Genomic DNA, 22,740 nt, shown 5'->3' with positions numbered 1-22,740 from the left:
TGTTCTTGTCATTCTTCTGTTTCTTGTACTGCCAGATTTCATATTTGTTTCTCAAAAAAAAAATACTTCCAAGAATCTTTTAAGTCCATACAGCACATTTTTATAAGGCTCTGTTTAGTGAAAAATACCAAGTATATTCCTGTATGTTTCCTCCTCCTGCATGCATTTATTTGCTTATTTGTAAACTGTTTTCTTTTTGGAGGAAAACTGAGCTCCCTGGGATTATCAGCACGATCTATCTTCTCCCTCCACTTCATTTCCAGTGACATCTAGGAAAGTGCACAATGCAGAGGTGATTAATCAGTATTTGCCAGAAAATGAATGATCTTCGTCTTGTCACTTTCATAAACACCATCAATAACTGTGATGAAGTGTAATAATATTTTCAGTAAATTCTCCTGGAAACTTGAGCCTTAGAACTTTTGCCGTTTGTGTCTAAATCATAAAACACTAATGGCCAGTCAAGCATCGAGTTTACCCTCACATATGACAATTCAATTGCTCCACTCATATTTTTTTATATTAATATTAGTATAGATACTTATTGTGAATTTATTTCACAACACAGATTTCTACTAAGCCTTTTTAGATACCAGGAACTCAAGCTTTTGTTGAAAATTAAGCTATAAAGAATATTGCAAAAGAAGGTGTCAAAAGATAGATAAAAGAAATATTTCTTATTAAAACTGTTTTTTTATATAATTTTGAAGAAGAAAAGCACTTGTTCAAGCATCAAAAAAACTGCTCAGGAGTTCGTAATAATTGGACATTCAAATTGAAGACCATTTTTACTCTAAATTAGATACGTCGGACCCAGAAATATCAGCTTCCTTTCTGCAACTTTGTAGTCGGCAGAACATCCGTGTAGTGAAGATCATGTGCTCCTTCTCCAAGCTATGGCTTTCCTCCAGAATTATTTTCCTGTACTGGGCTCTATTTCTAAAAGTTTGGAAACACACATTCTTCGCTCTTATAGAGATTTCTTATCATGGTTTTCAAACTGCATAAATAACGTGCCTTCCTTCAGATAATCAAAATCATGTAAAATTCCTAAAGATTTGAATTTTTAATGAACTGTGCACACACATGTATTTCAAGAACTATTACATATATAAAATTAACAAAACTACAAAGATGCTTTTAAAAGAATATTAAGGAAATTATGCATTTTAAATTTTACCATAACTGCATATGGATGAGATTATTTATAATCAATCAGGAAAATAAAATAAAGTACAAATTCTAACTACTTCCTCTAAATGATAACTTCACAAACTATAAGTCAGCCAGGTAAAATATATCCAGAGATTTTAATTTTTCATTTATCTAATTTATTTTTAAAAGAAAATATAAAAAAGTAAAAGTTGGTTTTATAAAGAAACAAACAAGGTGCAATCACTCTCTTCCGTCCTGCTGTGAGGTCACTGATTGTCAGTCACATCTGTGTTTCAGGACATCCTGATATCAGAGACCTCCCAAACACAGGCAGCTTCAGGCTCTTCCTTCTGCTCCAGATTTTATTCATCTATTTCCATGGTTGCAGATAATCTGCTTCAATACCTCTGCGTCAAATAAGGCAAACTATGTCCTTTAGAATAGAGACATTTACCCAGAATCACTACTTTCAATCACAGCTGGAAAGTACGAAATCCTCCAAGTGCTTTTCAGAGATGAAAAATCAGTATCATGCAACAGGCGTGACCTTCACAAACCGCGGAGGTGGACCTTGCCTTTGGAAAGGTTTCAGACCTGAGAGAGCGAGTTCTGCTACAAATGGAGAAAAATCACCTAATTCAATGATCTTGAGAAGGATGAAAAGGGTCCTTTTCACTGCCTCATGCCAAACCATCATAACAAAGAAAAGTTTAAGAGGCTCCTTTTTGATTTTCTTCTATGATCATTAAGAAAGAATACCCTTCCCTAGGCGCTAGACACAAAGTAACAATTTGTAAGTGCATCAGTGCAGGAAACACATTGCATTCTAAAGTGTTTGTTTCATGCTTTCCCTATTCATCTCTTTCCCTAGTCCACGCTAAATGGTTAGATCTATCACCAGTTACTTGGTTTTCCCGTTTCATTACTATTTGTATCTTATTCTTTCTCTCCTACTCTCTCAGTGGCACATCTTTTAAGCATGGATTTAGTAAAGTTTCAACTGAAAGAAAGGTGACAGTTAATCACCGCAATATCCATGTAAATTAATGCACCCACACAGCAGAGAGAGGATAGTGATCAGTCACAGAGAGACCTGATGAGGTAGGAATATCCAAGGAACCACGGAAGTTTATTTAGTATTATTCTATAGAGAAGTATTTTCCCAACACTGTCTTCATGCACAATACAACACTAACGGCATTTTATGATAAACTTTCAAATTACAGCTCTACGTAAATGTAGTCAAATCATGTAAGTGTGTCAACATATTTGTGGCATAATTAAGGAGGTCTCCGAGCGCCAGTAATAAAGTGTTTATTAGGTGGAACTCACAGTAAGAAAGCCTCTGCTGTCCTCTACTCTGTGGGCACTGGTAGCTGAGAACTGAACTCTGACCACCAAATAAGGGAAAGGGAAAAAAGGAAAGCATGCTTCCTGTCTGTGCTTACAGTACCTCGGACCACGCGCTAATTGGCTGATATCCAAGAGGCTACTGGCTGAATGAATTCCCAGAACAATATTTAGCTACCTGAGTGACCCAGCTGAAGATTCTCGTGAGGCAGTACTTTACACACACCTTACAGGATATAAAAACAAATGAGACAGAGGATGATATATACTGGGACATCTATGAAGAAATCAGAGCACCCACACACTACTGAACGGAGTGTGAAATAGGACAATTATCCCCAATAGAAACTTGTCATTTCCTCAAAAGTATAACCATAGCAACCACACAGCCCACCGGTTCTGCTTTTCATAAACCAAAGACTGAAAACTCAACTGCACTAAGGTTGTGCGCACATTTACAAATACTGTTCCACACTGGAACAGTACACACTGGAAACAACACACATTGGGAAGTGGATGAACAGACTGTGAGTCTAAATGCTATCTGTCACTCAGCTGAAGAAGGTTAGATGTGTCATTCTACACCAGGTATAAGCTTTGGAAATATGTCTAGTGAAGGAAGAAAAATCACAAAATACAATCTATTACATAATTTAAATTATGCTAACATTTTCACAATAGACAAATCTTTAGAGATAGGTCTGTGTTTGTCAAGGGCTGAATGGCAGAGAGAGGGGAATTACTACAAGTGGCTATGGGTTGTTTGGGGGAGTGGACAATGAATATGTTCTAAAATTAATTCCGTTGAAGAATTTATATGTCTGAATATTATAAGATCTAATTGTCAAGAAGATACTAAAAGCTAAAGAAAAAAATGTATCTTAAGAGAAAGAAAATACCTCATATTCATATTGATATAAAGAAATGGAAAATAGCAAAATTTAAAAATTCAGCCTCTAAGATATTCTTCCATTGCTTTCATACACATTGGCAACATTGAGCATCATAATACATTTAAAAAGGCCATTTAGTTTTCTTAAACCTAACAATAAAGGTGATAAAATACGAGTCTTCCTAGCTTTCCCTGTACGATAAACATAAGGTATTCCTGTCTTTTGCCGGGTTATATGACTGTCTTTGTAGTACTTTTCACTTATCTCTTGGCAAAGCAGAATCTGCCCACTGCTCATCTGTGGAGAAATCTGCACATTAAAGACCTGCAGGCTGTGTGTACCCAGGGCCTCAGTCACAGTACTAACTGTAAGTTCTGAATAGCGCTGCCTTGACAGATCTTTGCCATGAACTCTGTCTGACCTAGTTCTTTTTTCAGATGAAAACTCAGCACTGCTGATACAATGATGGCCACCAGCTGTGCTCATGATCGATGAAGCCACAGATCAGGACTGAACTCCTGAACCTGTCCACCAAAACGGTGTGACACAACACATGTTTGTATTCAGTGACACCGTATGCATCAGTAGATCACTGAGTAGTCTTCGTCCCTGGGGCCTTAGTCCCACCGTGAATAATACATGACACCTTCATTTCTAGCACATTGAAAATTTCTCTATTTACACAATTTAGATCACAGAATCCAAGAAGTTTTTACTGATTGTTGAGGCCTTGGGCCCCAGTATCACTATTTTCACAGCCATTTTTATTATCCTTTGTTGTAGAACAGTTTCATTCAGATTAGTATCTTCTATTTTGGAGGGAAACTTCTTAAGAAATAGGATTTAAAATATAGGTGAAACAACGGTGCTTACAGGAAGGTAACGAACAGAATGTTCTAAGTGGAGGTATACATTCAGTCCTTCAGGGAAGCTCCTTACTACAAGAAGCAAACAAATCAAAATAGCTTCACGAAGTTCCTGAAACTGACCAGATTCATGGATCCTCTTTGGCCCTTAAAACTGGTTTCATGAAATGAGTTCTTCAAGATTCTGAATGATATCCTGTTTGATAACTTTGATTAGAAAGGTGTGTTAATATCAATGCAAGTATATGTCCTAATAGAGAAATATGTACTTCTAATCTACTATTTCATCCTATGGATAGTGTCTGTTCTTTTTTCGTTTGCTGGCTTCTTTTGATCTCATCTCCAACCGGGAATAATAATCTTAAAAAATAAATAAAATAAAATAAAAGCAAAAAGACGCAATGACTCTCTCTCTCTCTCTCTCTCTCTCTCTCTCTCTCTCTCTCTCTCTCTCTCTCTGACTACTAACGTCTACTAGCTACCAGTACTTTATCACACTGGGACCTCTCTCTCTCTCTCTCTCTCTCTCTCTCTCTCTCTCTCTCTCTCTGACTACTAACGTCTACTAGCTACCAGTACTTTATCACACTGGGACATCTGTTATATTTATGCTATATTTTCAGTTAATTCATTTGAGTTCCCGAAATAGAGCATATTTTTTTTTTAACCTGAGCTACCATATTTCCTTTTTGAGAAATCATGTATAAATGTGTTCCTAGACACTGCTGGTGACTAGATCCTGTAGGACAGAGTGCACAAGTTCTCACAGTCTGACGCCAGAACTGATGTCCTACAATGTTGACTCATATTTTGAACCAAAGTGTTCTTTCTTCAAAGGAACAGACGAGGGCCTTGCAAAGAGAAATCATTTAGAAAATGTGGGTTTAGACATTAGAAACTGGACGGAGCACTGGCTGAGGTACAGGAAATGAATGGAGGGCAGTACGTCTACGCTGAAAGCAAACATGGGTGCTGTAAATTTTTTGAACAAAATCACAACCTGAATCAGAAATTGAAACGTGCTACATCCAACAAATGACAAGGTATTCTTCACTTTGTTATTTCTGCTGATAATTTTCTGATTGTGCTTTTGTATACATGATTGAAGGGAAGTAATAAAGATACTGAAATATCTAAAAACATTTTAAGATGTGCAAAGAGTTGGGAGATGAGAACAAATATCATCAAAATATATTATAGGAAAATTTATAAAAATATAACAAATTAAAGCTTGAATTATGCAATTTATTATTGTCTTTTCAGAGTCATTTTTATTTCTGCTTGTATCCAGTGTGTGCGTAAGTATATGCATGCTTGTGTATGGGAGCATTGGTGTGTAGAGGCAATGAATTACCTTGGGTGTCATTTCAGACATGCAGTACATCCCCTTTGAGCAGGATTTCTCGCTGTCCTGAAGTTCAAGAATCAGGCTTATTTGTCAGACCAGTGAGTTCTATTTTCCCCCTGTGGCCTGGGATTATGATCAAACCATGTGACTCTCATTTCTCTATGAATTTTGGAGGTAAGACTTAGATTCTCAGATTTGCAAAGAAAGCACTTTACCAGCTAAGATAATATTTCATTTTTGATGCCATTGAAATTGTGTTTATGTCAGTCTAAAAATTATATTAGTTTAACTTAAGAAGGTATGCTTAAAAGTCTGTGACTAACATTTACCACTAAATGCATCTTTCTAATTTCTCTGACAGGAAAGTTGAATCATGGTGTTTAGATCAGCTGAATGTACTCCAAGATATAGAGTTTCTCAGTTCTCACCATGTACCACCTAAACATAAATTAGGACAGATGACCCAGTTTTTTATGTACTAACCTACTCTCTAAATCATTCGCATACAAACTTGCATTGAGAACAATTATTATTTGAAACTAAATTTCATATTTCCTTTATATCTGCCCCAATTTCAGGGACTACATATCTTCAAGAATGTATTTTCAAAGTAATGGAGAGTTTTATAAATAAATTAAGAGCTTTATAATAGCTGTTGTTCTTGCAGTAGAGCATTTTTCTCAGATTTTGCAAGTAAACCTGATGAATTTTTTGTTCTCTAGATTGGACTCCAGCAAAAATTTTCTCTAGTTTATCATGGATGCCATATTGAGGGGGAGTAGACTCCCTGGAAAAATTTAACACAATATTCATAATTAAAATGGACTTTATAATAATATTCATTACTTTGTTCTAGACTATATTTCAGGGTATCCTGGGGAGATGTGGAAAGCTAATGGAATGAAAACTTCCAGGAATCTGCATGGGTAACCTTAGGAAGACCCCTTGTATGGAGGATGAGGAGTCTGAGTTAATGGTAGAACTGGTACATCTTACAAAACCTAAGACCAACAATTTGTCCTGAAAGAAAGACGTGCTGGGGTAATGGTGGATCAGGATTTGTGGAACTAGCCAACCAATAACTGGCCGGAATAGAAGCCCATGCCACAACAGAGAGCCCACAACTGACACTGCCTATATAGACCAGAGACCTTGTATAGAACAAAATCAACTGGAAAAAAAGAAAGAAAAGGAAAGGAAAAAAATGAATGATTCATAATGATATTCTGTTAATCTCATATATTTTCATTCTCCAGAGCCTTGCCCAACCAACAACTTCTGGGAGCCAATACAGAGACCCCAAACATTGGGCAGAACTAGGAAATCCCCATATAATATAAGGAGAAAGGACTATAAGAGCAAGAGTGGTCCAAAACATCACAAGAGAACTCACAGTATCAGTAAATCAGAACTCAGAGGGACTCGAGAGACTGAACTGACAATCAGGGAGCCGTCTGGGTCTAGCCTAGGTCTGCATATATGTTATGATTGAGTAGGTTGGTGTTCTTGTGGGACTTCTAAGAGTGGAAGTGGGGGATGTCTCTGACTCTTTTGCCTGCTCTTGGGATCCTTTACCTTGATATTCCTGAAAGGCTTTCTCTTTTCTGAAAAAAAAAAAAAAAAAACAGAAGAGAAGTGGATCTGGGATGTCGGGGGAGGGACTTAAGGAAGTGGAGGGAGGGGGAACTATGGTCAAGATATAATATATGAGAGAAGATTAAAATGATTAAAAAGAAAAAAATAGTGGGTTCTTAATACTTTTACCTCTTTTGAACTAAAATGTCATTATCTTAGAAAAAATTGTCATCTCTTATTATTTTACTGAATCAACAAGTGTGACCAGTTTAGCTATGTGATCCTCTACACACTGACATTTAGTTAAATCCTATAATATGACATTCTTCTGATTGTATTTATAAAAGTTACATTCTCGTGTACTCAGAACTAGCATTTTCATAGATTTTCAGGTGAAAACTGAATGCTCATAAGAAAACTGAAAATTCATAAGAATGTGTATTGCAGCCATGAGTACCGAGATAAATGTTAAGACTTCAAAAAAAGTAAAATAGAATATGTGACTTGAGACACAGAGTACCCAAAGCATTTAAAATGATCTTCACATATGTTATGGTGTGACATGTGTAAAGCGGTGTGTCACAGATATAACACTATCTCAGGGCTAAATGATGAAGCATAACTTTTTCTGTTTTAAAGGACCCCAGATGTCTGGACTCCCTCCATAGACATTTAAAAGAGTCACATGGAGCTCAATCCTCAGAAACTTCAGGCTCCTAAATGTTGGTTGAGGCTGCTTGTTGGTTCTCAGCTGCTCAGACCCAAAATAATCACACAGAAACTACATTAATTCAATCAATCCTTGGCCCATTAGCTCTAGCTTCTTATTGGCTAACTCTGACATATGGATTTAACCCATTTCTGTCAATCTCTGTATCACTTACTGGCAAAATTCCGGAGGAGTCTGTCTCCAGCAGGGATACATGGCTTCTCCCTGACTCTCCCTCCTTTCTGCCATCATTCATTTTAGCTTCCCCTGCTTACCTAAGTTCTGTGTTATCAACAGTCCAAGGCAGTTTTTTTTATTAATTTACCAATCATATTCACAGCATATAGAGGGGAATCCCACATCACCTAAATTACATTTTGCTTTAAGTATGGGTATGTGTTTTGAGTTTATATTATTCCTGGTTGAAAATCATTTCAATTTCCAAATTGGATGAGATTATTTGAAAAGTCTTGATGGATGGGTAGCTGAAACAGACAAATAACTGTTACTGTATGAGGTCGCGTCTTCTATCTGGGTGTTTGATATGATTTGAAAATAGCCATTCTCAATATTTTCATTTATTATTTAAGATAAACATAGTATAGGTAATTGGTTGACTTCATTAGTAACATAATCATGAAGTCATTGGCTAATGCTTTGCTATAGCAGCTAATCTAGATCAAGGCAAAAGAGATTACTCTCTCATAAAGACGACTTTATTAGATGAATTAATTTGATTTTATAGAGAGAATCAGGTGTCTCATTGGAGTTCAGAGAGCCTACAAATTATTATGGAATACAGACTAGTTCTGAGCCTCTGGCAATTTTCCTATTTCACTACCTCAGGCATCCAGGATGCTAGGATTACAGACATGATTCACCAAGTCAACCTTAAGGAAACTTTTGTAAAACTATATTTCAAGATAAATGTAGAAGAAACCAGTAGTACTATATATTGCTGAAAGACAAGCATATGCTTCGTGTTAAGTTGGGAAGTTGGATAATACCACGCACAGGTCTCTGACTTTTGAACATAGCCCTTCAAATTTCCAGAACCGTTTTTGAAGCTGCAAGCATGACCAAGGGATCACAGTTGCAGCTGCCTTGCTGTCCGGCCTGAAAAAGGGCTGTCAGGCACCGCTGGGCTGTTTCATGCTGCTCAGTCTCAATCTGTTCCTTCTTGTGCCCTGAGCCCATTCCTCATTGCAATTTTCTTACTGACTGCCTATGTTCCATTATCTCCATTGCTTTTAAATAGTATCAGCTGTATTACTTATAAATAAGAATCCTGATTTCTGCATGAAATTTGAGGAGAATTTGTATTATTTAAATTCCTATTCAATTCTTTGTATCTTTTTTTTTTTTTTAAAAGTCCCTTTCTTGTCTACTTAGCAATCTCCCAAATGTTCGGCAGAGTTACTCAGTCTCCATGTTGTTCTTTCATCTTAACGTTCTCAGCCCCTCACACATCCCTAACAGAGAATGTTCTCTGAGGTGTTCATTCTCTTCTGACAATATGTTGATAATCTCATAAAAAGACACTTGGGAAGCCTCAGTTCATCTCCTAGACTTATTTTGTTTGTTTTTAATTTATTCAATTCTGTGACCAATAATCCTATTTCTTTTTTGTGTAAAACTTAAAATACCCACACCTTTCTTTGAAAGTTTTTATTTCTTAATGCTTCAGATCCCATTAGCCTCCTTTATTCTCAAATGCCTCTTCGTTTCACTATTCAATTAGTCATAAAACGAACTTTCCCCCCACAAATTTATGTCTAATATCATTGGGTGATAATAGCTTGTCACTTTCCTATGTCACCCAGCTTTCATGTTTTCCAGATGAATGCTGATAAATCTTTGAATTGAATGTTTTCCAAGCAGCTTGAGTGCCATTGCTCACAGTGCTTGGCTATTAGATTTGTTTTGGTGCCAACGGGTGAGTTATTGGGCAGATGTAAGCATTCCTTCCTTGCCACCAGGGTCTCTCACAAGATGAGACACTTTGCCTCAGAGAGAGTGCCCACAACCCCACCCACCTTGCATGCCTTGCTTTGAGAGAAACACCCAGGGATATTCTACCAGGAATACTTTTTTTTAAATCTTGTTTTTCAGTTGTATCTTAATCTTTCTCCTTTTTAATTATCTCTATTTGAAAATAATGATATCTTATCTAATGTGCTTATATTTTAAATGTGTGGGTTTTTTTTATTTTGAGATTTCTGTTAGATTTTCAAATTCATAAAAAGAAGTTTTGCTAACAAACTTGAGATACCAGTCTTGCCTTTTAAATACAGAAGGTCATATGTAGGTAGACAGAAGTGAGTGATCGAATAATTGCCTTGTTCTGAAAATCAGACTCTTTAGTCTTCTTGACAATGTTATTGTTACAATAAAACAACCATGTTAGTTAGAAGTCTTAAGAAGTCGTAATTGAGAACAATAATGGCAGTAAAAAAACAGGGGTGGGGGGAACTTGAACTGAGTATAGATGATAAACAAAAATCATTGAATCAGTGAAGCTATCAATAGACAACAATTCCATTTCAACAGTGCTACAGAAATCAGGAAGCTCTGTTCCAAGACGGGCTGTGGATTGGGTTTACTGGCATGAGAAGAATGACGAAGGTTCAGTGTGGTAAAATAGAAATGAACCTAAATGAATATAAAAGAAAATCATCCTTTCTTTATCCAGCCTCGACATTACACATAAGAGATTTGAGAGAGACCTGCCCCTGCATTAGTCTTGTTTGGAAGGTTGAGGCTACAGCTTGTGGCAGAAGGTGCGATGAAGAACTTTCTCTCATCTTTTCAGAATCTAAACCTCATCTGGAACCTAAAGTCATGAAGAGTTAGCAACACTAATCAGACTTATTCATCACTTCCAATTCTTACCTCAGTGGTTGCTAATAAATTTGCCATTAACACACTTGAGTAATTTTAGACATTCATTAGTATGCATCCTATGTATATGTAGTCTTTCATTGTGGTGCTTAATGACATATTATCCAAATTTAATTGCCTATCTTTGTGATATTTGGGCATTTAAAAACTTGTATTTATTTTGTTTAGTAGTGTTTTAGATCTCCTGTTTGCCCTTAAAGTTTTTATATTGTGAATAGTAATGAGTCAAAAAATAATTGCAAGATTGATTTTTCCACAATTTTTTAAATGTATTCACCAGACCAGACTGCTATTCTATAAAATCGTATTTCCATTATTGCCCTGAAAGCTTCAAATGGGATTTGAATCACCTTCGCTACATCAAACCAACCTGTGCCTGTGCTGAACAATAGTCCTTAAACCTTCCAGCTTCTGATTTTAGTAATATCTGACAGAACACAATTTGATTTACAAATGTATCCTGAAATTCAAAGACATAGATAACAAAGCTGGGGAAAGGCATTTTTTCCCCTAAAGCATTACTAAATTTTTAAAGATGCAAACTTGATGCACGGAAGTCTCTCAACTGTGCTCGCTTGTATGCATAATGGCTTCAGACCAGTTTTATGTGCGCCAAAGATTTCTATAGAAATCAAAAGCTGCCTTTATCTTTTGACTTTCAGCATACCTCAAGAAAATGTTCTGATGCCGTAAACCTAATAGAAAGCATTATTGGACTTTCAAAAACCAATGAATTCAACTGATTATTAACACAAACTGAAATATAGTTTGAGTAACATAACAAAGAAAAAAGTCAATTCTATGCAATTTTTCTTTTCAATAGTAGTTAAAACCTAATCACATGCTTGGCACTTGGCAGTAAGTTAGCATACTAACAGATAAGGACACTGGATTTTGGGTAGAAGAGAAAAGGTCTTATCCATGGCAGACCCTCGGGTTTTGAAATCAGGAAATCAAAATGGTATAACTTGGAAATTAAAAAAAAAAAACATACCTGGAAACAAAAGAGAAGCCTGCTAGTCTCAGCTTCTTGTTTTAGGGATACTTTAGTTCACTCACCTTTTGTCTACATATGCAGCCCACTACAGTCATCCCTGCCTGGGTCTCTGTTGAAGCAGAAGAGGACGCAGACTCTCTGATGATTTCTATCAGTTGATATTAGAGGACTATACATAGCCAGCCTTAAATGCAGCACCTGAAAATTCCCACGTTATGCCCAAATAACCTTTTTTTTTTTTTTTTTTTGGTTTTTCGAGACTGGGTTTCCCTGTAGCTTTAGAGCCTATCCTGGAACTAGCTCTTGTAGATTAGGATGGCCTCAAACTCAAAAAGATCCACCTGTCTTTGCCTCCCGAGTGCTGGGATTAAAGGTGTATGCCACCACTGACCAACTAAAAACTTTTTTGAAAAATTCAACATCCCTAGCTATGAGATAAATGAAAACTAAAACTACTTTGAGATTTTATCTTCTGTCTGTCAGATACATAATCAAAATAAATAAATATAAATGCTAGTTTAGCTTTGGAGAAACGGAAACACTTATTCATTTGTGTAGTGAACCTTTTAGCCATTATGGAAATTAGTGTGAAAGCTTTTATACAAGCTAGAAAGAGATGGTGCATCTCATTATCCAGCTCTACAACTCTTGAGCATGACCCTCGAAGATTCCATCTATATCCTACTATAAGAGTACCTGCTCACATTCAAGTTAATCCCCACAACTCTTTGTTATATTATTAAAGATTCTATACCCTACTACAGAGATACCTACTCACACCCAGATTAATCCATGTTCTATACACAAAAAGCCAGAAAGAATAAATAGCTCAGATGTTCCTCAGAACTGAGATATATTTACCAGTGGAATATGATTAAGCTGTTAAGAATAAGATCATGAAATGTACATGGAAATGCCTGGAGCTGGAAACAATTGTTTTGAGTGAGAAAACTCAGACCTAGAAAGACAAATAATATTATATGTTCTCTTTCTCTTGAGTATGTTAGCTTTGAAGCATTAGATGTATGTTTCATTTGAAATATCAAAACAGGTCAGGAAATTAGTAAGGAATCAGAACAGTGGGGTGTTCAGGAGAGAGAATAAAGAGTTTTCTAAAGGCTTAAGGGGTGAATAATTGAACAACAAGGATGAAGAGGTGGTGGGGGAGGATAGGAAAAGGTAAAGAAGGGAATATGAGGAGAAATAAACACTAAAGACCTTTCAAAATTCTATTCCAAATTAATACTGTAGAATATTCCTAAAAGAATATACAAAGACTCACACAAACACACACACACACACACACACACACACACACACACACACACGAGTTAACATGTATATAACAGGTGACAGGCCCTTGATCGACACTATGGGCTAAAAAATAAAAGCCCCAAACTCCAAGAATGGGTTACTCACTTTGAAGTTTTGGCTAATAAGTTTCCCAAAACAAAATATTATAGGTGATTTCCAATTCTATTGATTACCTTCTAGAACGTGATGGTTAGATCATCTTTTTGAAGACACCAAATCCGTGCGTGACTCATAGACTATGCAGAAATCTATCTGGTACTCATTTAGAAATACACACTCAACTAGAAATTCATTTTTACTCACTAGCTTTCATGGAGTTGGAAGATGTTATGCATACTACCAGAGGAGAAATTAATTACCAGCCGTGCACCCCCTTGAATCCTGCTAGCTACAATAACTATCAGCTAGGCAAGACATGGCCGATGGTGCAAAAGTAGGACAACTATCACTCTCTTGCTCTGCAAGATGAATTCTAAACTGACATCATTATTTGACTAAGAACATATGAGTAGGTATGCTACAGCCACAAGGGAAAACCCACAACTATTATTCTGCTAAAAGGACACAGTTTCAACGAACTCCCTTTACACCTATAAATGAAGGCATCGCTCAACTCTCAACAGAGAACCTTTTATCTGCTGTAGGTTATGATTAACACAGAAGCACACATACCTGGGCAAGGTCCTTAGACTAAGAGGTTATAGAGTGCCCAGTCTTAAATGGGACATCTGTATCACACACTCTCCCCCCATGGCTCTGGGGCAATTGCAGGAGATGTTTACTAAAAGGGTGAGACTAAAGTGGATGACTGTAACATGAGGGCAGGCTTGTTGGGGTATCTGTTCCCGCCCAGTATCCCACAACCAGCAAGCCCCAGAGAAAATCAATCACACAGAGATCTCTATAAGTTATAAAGCTGATTGGCCCATTAGGTCAGGCTACTTATTAGTTCTTATGACTTATCTTAACCCATTATTCTGATCTATGTTAGCCACATGGCTTGGTACCTTTTTTAGCTGTCAGCTTACATGTTGCTTCTTCGGTGGCCTGGGCTGGAATGACGGAGGGAGCTTCCTGCTTCCCAGAATATTCCTATTCGCATCGCCTTGCCTCTACTTCCTGTTTGGTTGACCCGCCTCTACTTCCTGCCTGGCCAATTAGCATTGTATTAAAATACATGATTGACAGAATACAGACAATTCTCCTGCACCAGATGACTACAAGACAACCTTGTACAGGACAGATCAGGGCAGCTCCCATTTAAGCTCACAGCTGTTATGAAAGCACACACTAGCCCTGTATAACCTAAACCAAACCTAAAATGCAGAGGTTAGGAGGAATTAGAATTTCTCATATGGTCCTTGAATGAGTGAAGCAAAGACAAAATATAGTATAGTATAATATAATATGATATGATATAATATAATATAATATAATATAATATAATATAATATAGTGGTATGATGTGGTGTGGTGTGGTAAGGTATGGTATGATATAATACAACATAATACAATATTTAATTAAAATGAACTGAAACTTTTTTAATTAGGTCATCATATATCTTCTTTTGATTCATGATTTTTTAATGAGGAAAAAGCTGATAAAAATATAGAAATAAAATTTTCATTTTAATAATTCTTAAGTCACTTTCATTGAAAACATAAAATCCTAACATCTATATTTTGATTAGCTCATAAATCATTTGATAGTTTGTATGGTGATAAACTGATTATCATCTTCAAGGTAAATTATTCTTCTGACATATGCTCCCTATTGTCTCCCCTACTCAGCCATACTGTTAAGACATAAAGACACAATATTGTAAAGATGTCTTTCTTGATCATGATAAGTTGTAACCCAAGCAATCATTGTTTTCTGATTCTGAATAATATCTGCACTATGTAAATTAAGTATTCTAAAAGTGGGATATTTGCTTCTGGCAAGAGGAGAGAAGGAAATTAAATATGCAAGAGTTTTTATTTTCTTTGTACATTTGGTTGAAGGACTTTTTCACATAAATAGGACTTCAGCCTTTTTTTCTTGATATTTCACACAAATAGCCAAATAAGGAGTCCTGAGGCAGAGTGATAATTATTTTCTTAAAGAAGCATGCCCACAGAACATTAACATAATCAAAATGTTAAAGCAAGTAAATAGTTGTTTCTGAAAATGTTGTGAATCTTCTAATAATTCTTTAATTCTGAACCCATTAATTAGTACAACAAATCTCATGAACCATGAAGTTACATCAGGAGATAGTCTCAGCTATGTGGTTCAGGTTATGGTTTGTGGTGATATGTCTTTGTGCGATAACAAATAAGGCTTGCCTGAGGATCAGAGTGTGGAGTCAGCCACTAGTTAGTCATAGAGGGTAGGCTGTGGTGGCACAGATATTTAATTTCAGCACTTGTGAGGAGAGGCAGCTGGATCTCTGAGTTCAAAGCCATTCTGGGCTATACTAGATTGATTCAGTTCACTGAAAAACAGAGCCAGGAACTGGTGGCTCACATCCTTAATCCCAATACTTTGTTGTCACAACACCTTTAATCTTAACACAAGGGAGGTGGAGACAGGAAATGATAAGGATGGGCAAAGAAGGGAGGATAAGGTAGGAGGACATAGGAGCTTAAGGCATTCAGCCTGAGGACTTGATAGAGATAGGATGCTCCAGCTTGAGAATTTCATAGAGGTAAGAACTAGTGGCTGGCTACTCTGCTTCTCTGATCTTTCTTCTTTCACACCTAATATCTGACAAGGGGTTTTTATTATTAGGACCAAAGTGAATTCACACAATAATGACTATTAATTTCTTTAATGTAGTCCAGATTCTTTGATTCATTGATCTTCATTTAACAGCAATATAATAGGAATAGATACTTTTTTCAGTGAATTTTGGGTATCATATATACTGCTGGTAATTTGTATTTTGCTGATGTAAAAAATATAGAATAATAAATACTTCTTTGTCACAAACATTGTAATAAGTAATAAGTTTGAGAGCTTAATATAAAACAAAAGATTTTATTTTTTTCTTCAAAGAGATTTGCCTATGATTTAAATACCGGGGACAATATTACAATTCAGATTTTCTCATTATATTGCCTGGTTTATTAACGCTTTCATTTTCATCATCCCACATGGCTATGTGGCTAAAGGCTATGAAGGGTAGATATACTTAAAATTATAATTAAATTTATTATAAAATATGCAGATTTATGTGGACTTTTTGAAAGTAGAAAGTTGTCAATAATATGTCAAGTTGATTTTTGTGTTACTTAGTTCAATTTTATACAAATTATTAATCATTACTTGTGTTATTAATTCTTTTTGAAGAAACCATGTTTATACAATTTATTATATTAATAAATAAAGGTTACTATAACAAATATCATGAACAATACATTTTATAGACAAAATAAAATTATTTCTAACAGTCAAAGTATCAGGATACAAGCAGATTTGTACCCAGTGATGACTTTTCACTGTATTTTTGAGTAATGGAGAGTTCATGGGCATCACTGAGACATCTCTTATGCAGTCACCAATTTCATTCTGCCTTTTAGCCTTATTATCTTTCAGAGACCCCATCTCCTACACCCATTAGATTATAAATTAAAATTGCAATATAAGAACATATTAAGTGGCATTCACGCAGACTACAGTCAATTCTATGCTCACACATTTCATTTGTAGTTACACGTATACAAAATAATTGTAATGGCTTGACCTCTTTGTCATGGTCTATGTGTTACCCTAGATAATTTATGGCCATAGATTAGAAGGCATAGGGTTGACACCAAGCACTTATTTCAGTGACATTAAACAAATACACTTTAAATTTTATTTGTGGCAATACATTAATGTATGTTTTTTCAACTTGTATGTAGATTTCATTACTATGATGACCATGCATTACACAGAAGGTTCTCTATGCAGTTGACTAACTTCTTATACTTGTAATTCTCTTTATTTTAAACTTTTATAAAGTATGTTTACTTAGAATAGTTACTTATAATTTCCTTAAGACATTGTTATCTATTTTTAAATAAATTTACTGATTTGTTCTACCCAAGTTATAAGATACCTCCATGTTACATTTGACTTTTCCACAAGGCTGTTATGATTATCTCATCTCCCTCTTAGAGAGTAGGCTACTTTGGTCAAGTAGTCAAACAATGAACTAAATAAGCAATACAGTCATAAGTATGTATATAGTGATGTAGTAGTGGAGTTGCAAACATTTCATATTATAAAAAGTAAGCAAAGAGTCCTTGGAGCTTCACCTGGAATGCCAGCCATTACTCACATCAGCCTTTGTTCAGCTGCAAGTCATAGTGAAAGATGAAGTAAGGGGAGATTCCATGAGCAAGAGTCTATGAGGCTCACACATTTAGCATGAGAGCACTTCGTGCAAATGCAAATACTTTGGAGCAACCCAAAAATAAGGGAAATAAATGCACTGAGTTACCCACGACACTTGTTGTAGTCCTTCATTGGTCTGTTATCATGCTCTATGTGGGCTGAACAGATGCTTGTACACAGCCTCCAAGTAAAAGATTACTTAATACATAATAAAAAATAAACTAAATAAAGGCAAACATACAATATGCCATCAATAATTATTTTGAAATTTGGCAGCCTCTGATTTCTCTCAACTTCATATTCAGTATTGTATACATACAATTTAAACACAGTGGGGAATAGTATTTTTTAAAATTTGTGCTTTTAGACACTATCAACTATAACATAATGGATTGGATTCTCATCTTACAATTTTATTTTAGATTTAAAGTTTGCTTCTATTATAATATCCTAACACTTTTCAAATCTGATCTATTTTCAGTACTGTTGCACTTCAAGGAACTTTAGAATGAGTGCATGTGCATGGCTATAGCTGGCACTAGAAAATGCTTGGAATAGAAACAATCTAAGCTGCAATTTTTATTCCAGCGTCAACAATAATTTTTAAGCTGCTATGGTTTAATGAGATAGTTCTCTCACAAAAGTATAGTAATGTTGCAAGGACATCTTTCATGCAAGAAACCAACAGAGCAAATTGAACTCCAAAGCTGTATTTATACAGTTGGCATAACCTGCTGTTTCAATTGTTAGCTGATTTGGAAGAATGATTAATAATTTAGAGATTTCGAATTTGAACAATAAGATAAATAGTAGCACAACTGAGAAAGTTGTGGGGTAATGGGTCGTGAACAATGCTGATTTCAGAGATCAGAACGAAAGGCATATGTATTCTACTTCCTAGACTTTGTTAAGACCATGTGACAGACAATGAAAGGTTAAAAAATAATCAAAACATCAACTAAAGCAATTAAAAATTTTCTCAACTATATATAGGAGCTCCAAAAAAGCATGTTCATGATAGCATCCATGAAAGAAAACGGGGTCAATATGCAACCTCAAAGAGTAGCATTAATCATTCTAAACATGGGATGTTATTTGTTATTTGGTTACAATACGACTCACTTGTATTTGAGATACAATCTGACTACACAGTCGTCTCTGTGTAGATGGAATCTCTGTGCAATTTTAACTACCAGAATCCTAATGTAAGTGTGCAAGCAATGCACTTTTTATTGGCAAGAAACTGGTACACATGTGCACAGGATGTTGAATCCCATGTGATTTTTAAAAAGTTACATAATAAAGAGTCTCTGCAGCTCCACGTTATTTTTATCAAAGTACCATATTATACACAAAATATCTTCTTTCTTATCACATGATAGGCTGTCAGAAGCAAATTTGTTCTCTTTTTTTTAGTTTCTACCCTATACTTTTCTCCTTTCAAATACCTACAAAACACATTCAAAGGCAGCTGTCAGATACCTTCGTCTGAATACAGAAAATGAAATTGAATACAAAAAACGAGAATATATTACCTTAGAATTTTAAGACATAAAACTTTTTCCAGAATTATGGTAATTGAAACACTTGTAGAGGTTGAACAATACAGACTAAGAAATAGGGTAGCTTTTATCTCTTTATGCTTATTATCAAGATGATTGAAATGAATGTGCAAAACTGCTCATCTGTATAGTTAGGAACCATATCTGAGACTACACAATTAAAAAGAAAGGTTAGTTCTTTCAAAATGATATGTAAATTAGAACTTAGCATTTTTGCTAACAGGGCTGTTTCTAAAATAGCATACGTGTAACTCATTGGTATAAATCAATATCTAAAATTCTTTTTAGATTAAAGGCTAAAGATTAGATCGAATATGTGAATCACAATCCTAGTAAGTTTAGTATATATAAGTTCAAAATGAAAGCTTCATTCCTTATCCATAATTGAAGAATGTCATTGAAGAATGTCACTTGGTATTCAAATGATCAATGAACTTCTAATTAGTAGTACATCCAAATAAAAGCTATAAATGTATGGTTAATATTTTGCTTCTAAAAATGAGCACTTTATGTCAATAGAGAGTTATGAAAAACTATACAATATTGATTACTTTAAAAATGCAAAGGAAAAGTTTTGCCTGTGCTTCTAAGCCTTCACAATGATATACTGATATTTATATTTTAATTTTCAATATTTTAATTTTTTGTTTATAGACAAATAGAAATACTGCCTCTGCCATTATTTCCACAGAATAACCCATCAGCATTTTAATGTCTTGCCTGAAAAAAATAAGCTTTTTTTTTTTAGCAAGACAATGTGCTGGATACTCTAATAATGTGTTTATTCAGGAAACATGTTAAACACATGAAAACATCTCTATTCTAGAGGGGCTGGGAAACAAGGGGAGTCATCAGAATGATCAACCAATCCTGGGGAGATGACTCAGTGGGTAAAGTGACTGATGCATAAAAAAGGATCTGAGGTGTAACTCCAGCAAGCCCACAAAAGCTGAGCTGTACAGTTCACACGTGTAATCATACTGCTGGATCCCTGAGACAAGTGGATTCTAGAGCCTGCTTGACAGCCAGCCTAGTCTTACTGACTAGCTCCATTTCCCACTAAGAGATGCTGTCTCCAAAAAATACCAAGGTAACAAGACCAAAGAAACACAACTAAGATTGAATCTAGCCTCCACTTCCACAAGCAAGGTTATACCTTTAGAAATCTTTTTTTTCTTTCTCTTTCTCTCCACCCCCCCCCCCCACACACACATTCACTCAAGCATGATTTATGGATGCAGCTCCAACCAACTGGACACCAAAGCCCAAGAGAGTCATCCTGTTTACCAGTGTTCCCTCAGTGTTGCACAAGGACTAAAAGGTAGAACTTTGGTTGCACTAAAGTGAATAATGGGGAACTTCCTGCATGTGTAGCATGGACTGAGTCCCATGTGTTATTTCTCGTGCTGACTTTATCAAGCATCGTTTCATAATAGGAACTGTGTCTGTGAACATGGTAGGCTTAGGTTCTTATGTCTGGTTCTTCTTCTCTATTATTGAAACTGAAGGTAGATTTGAGTCAGATATTGAATTTTGAGTCTGAAGTTATGGTATCGAGATATTGAGGTTGAAAATTTTTTTCGGAAATGAAAGTGGCATTGAAGAAGTTTCTCTAACATTAAAAATATTAAAATTCCCTTTGTATGAGCTTAGTGATCTTAAATTTTATGAATTAAAACAGTTAATAATTGTATTTTTGAAATATAGTTCCAAACTAAAGGTCATTATTAAATTCGTTTTACATATGAAGTCATAGATATAACTAAATAATTATCACTAGGTGTCAAAGCATAGGATCAAAGAAAAATTAATGTTCAGATATCTCTGTATTACATTTTATCATTCTAGCTGCAACTCTTTAACCAGCATAATTATCTTGCCTGATTCTGTATGCAATTAAAATTATTGATAAGTGATCAAGTAAGATACAATATAATTATTGAATTTTTAACTCATAAACTAAATTTCCAAGTATTTCATGATAGTATTGTTCATTCTTGTTTTAATAAACAAATGAAAATCTAACCCAATTCTGTTTCTTTGAGAAATTATATTTCTTTTTTCATTTTTCTTAATTTTTCAAGACAGGATTTCTCTGTGTAACTGTCCTGGTTGTCCTGGAACTCATTTTGTAGACCAGGTTGACCTTGAACTGACAGAGATCCACTTGCCTCTGCCTCCCAAGTACTCAAATTAAAGGAGTGTACCACCTCCACCCGGCTGAGAAAATATATTTCAAAAGAAAATTATTCTGATGTCCTTCTTAATCACAGAAAAAAAACTTTGATAAGAAGATAGTTTATAGATTTACCTTGGGGATAAAACACAAATATAATTTTGAAAAATCTCCATTGAAAACACATATTTCTATCATCAGAAAATGAGAGCACAGTTTCTGGACAAGTGCTCATTCTGTGGATTATATAAACACTATCAAAGTGTAGCACCCCATCCCCTGCTGAAGGCAATCTGCCAAATCAGCCTTGTTTTTCTAGAAAATGCTTGTATTTATCATATTTGAAATATCTAGCAGAATTCACATGAGCCTTACCTTAGAATGAAATCTTACTCACTGCAGATGTGTGATTTCCTTCTGACTTGAACGGAATGGGGCTTAGGGATGACGCTTGGAGAGAACTTTCCAGTATCTACTACGGCCAGGTGTTAAATTAGCATCAGGATCTATTGCTCAAAATGATAAACAGTAACTGGCTAAAATGCACTATAAATAAAAGTGAAATATCTAAGAAAATAATGTCTTATTCCATATAGACTAATTAGAGCCTTTACTTGATTATCCATAATAAATCTTTTTAAAAATTAGCAAAGCATGTTGGATAATTGAACAGAGAATAATGTTTTCAGGTTTTATTTTTTTCTATTATAGCTGGCTTAGAGAGAAGAAATGAGTCCCTATCAAAAGTCAAAATCTAAAACACAGATGATACAGATATGGTACAGAAAACAAAGTAGATAAGTGTGTAGGGCCAGGGAGAGTGATTGCACGCATGTTTTTCCATACTTACATGGAGATAGGCATTGAGTTATTTTGTGTAATAATCACACAACAGATGGGAAGAATTAATAACACATATTCTTCTTATTCATCCATTTCAAATAATCATATAACTAAAGAACAGAGCAATCTGTTGTTTATATTTGGTGAGTAAAACTTTTTTCTTAGGCTTGTAAATAATTATATACATACTTAATGCATTGAAATATCAAATGCAATATTATTAAATTAGCACAGATCCTCACAATTTTCTTCATGTTGCAAATAACTACATTAGGTAAAGTAAAATCAAAAGCACTGGTATTATTCATCACCACAAGAGATTCATTGGATGTGGTTCTCATTTTTATTATTGTAATCAAATTTTAGAAAATCATTAATAATGTCAACATTCTATTAATTTGCTAAGTATTAATGTTGTTCCTACAAACTGAAAATAACAAATAATGTTTTGATAATGTGAGTATTTATTGAATTTTAATTAATAGTTATTTTCTTTATTATTTCTCTCAGAAATTAACCTCTCTAAGTGATTACTGTAAAACAAACATATAATTATAATGTGCTTAGCTTCTTCCTTTATGCACAATACTCCATTTAAAAAAGACACTGGGACTGGTTTCCTCTGCATATACTGGATTTTTGGGATCCAGTCTGTTTGGATGCTCACCTTCCTGGACCTGGAGTGAGG

The 22,740-nt window shown here is 35.1% G+C and overlaps 1 protein-coding gene across 1 annotated transcript in view; it reads right to left on the bottom strand.

Annotated features, from left to right (window-relative positions):
* Znf804a (zinc finger protein 804A) overlaps nucleotides 1-22,740 on the bottom strand; it is a 177,808-nt gene that overhangs the window by 54,679 nt on the left and 100,389 nt on the right. The window lies entirely within an intron of this gene.

This window comes from Myodes glareolus, chromosome 21 (genome assembly GCF_982192425.1).
Source record: "Myodes glareolus chromosome 21, mMyoGla1.1, whole genome shotgun sequence".
Lineage (NCBI taxonomy): Eukaryota > Metazoa > Chordata > Mammalia > Rodentia > Cricetidae > Myodes > Myodes glareolus.
Note: the sequence above shows the minus strand (reverse complement) of the source record. Positions and strands in the feature narration are given on the sequence as shown.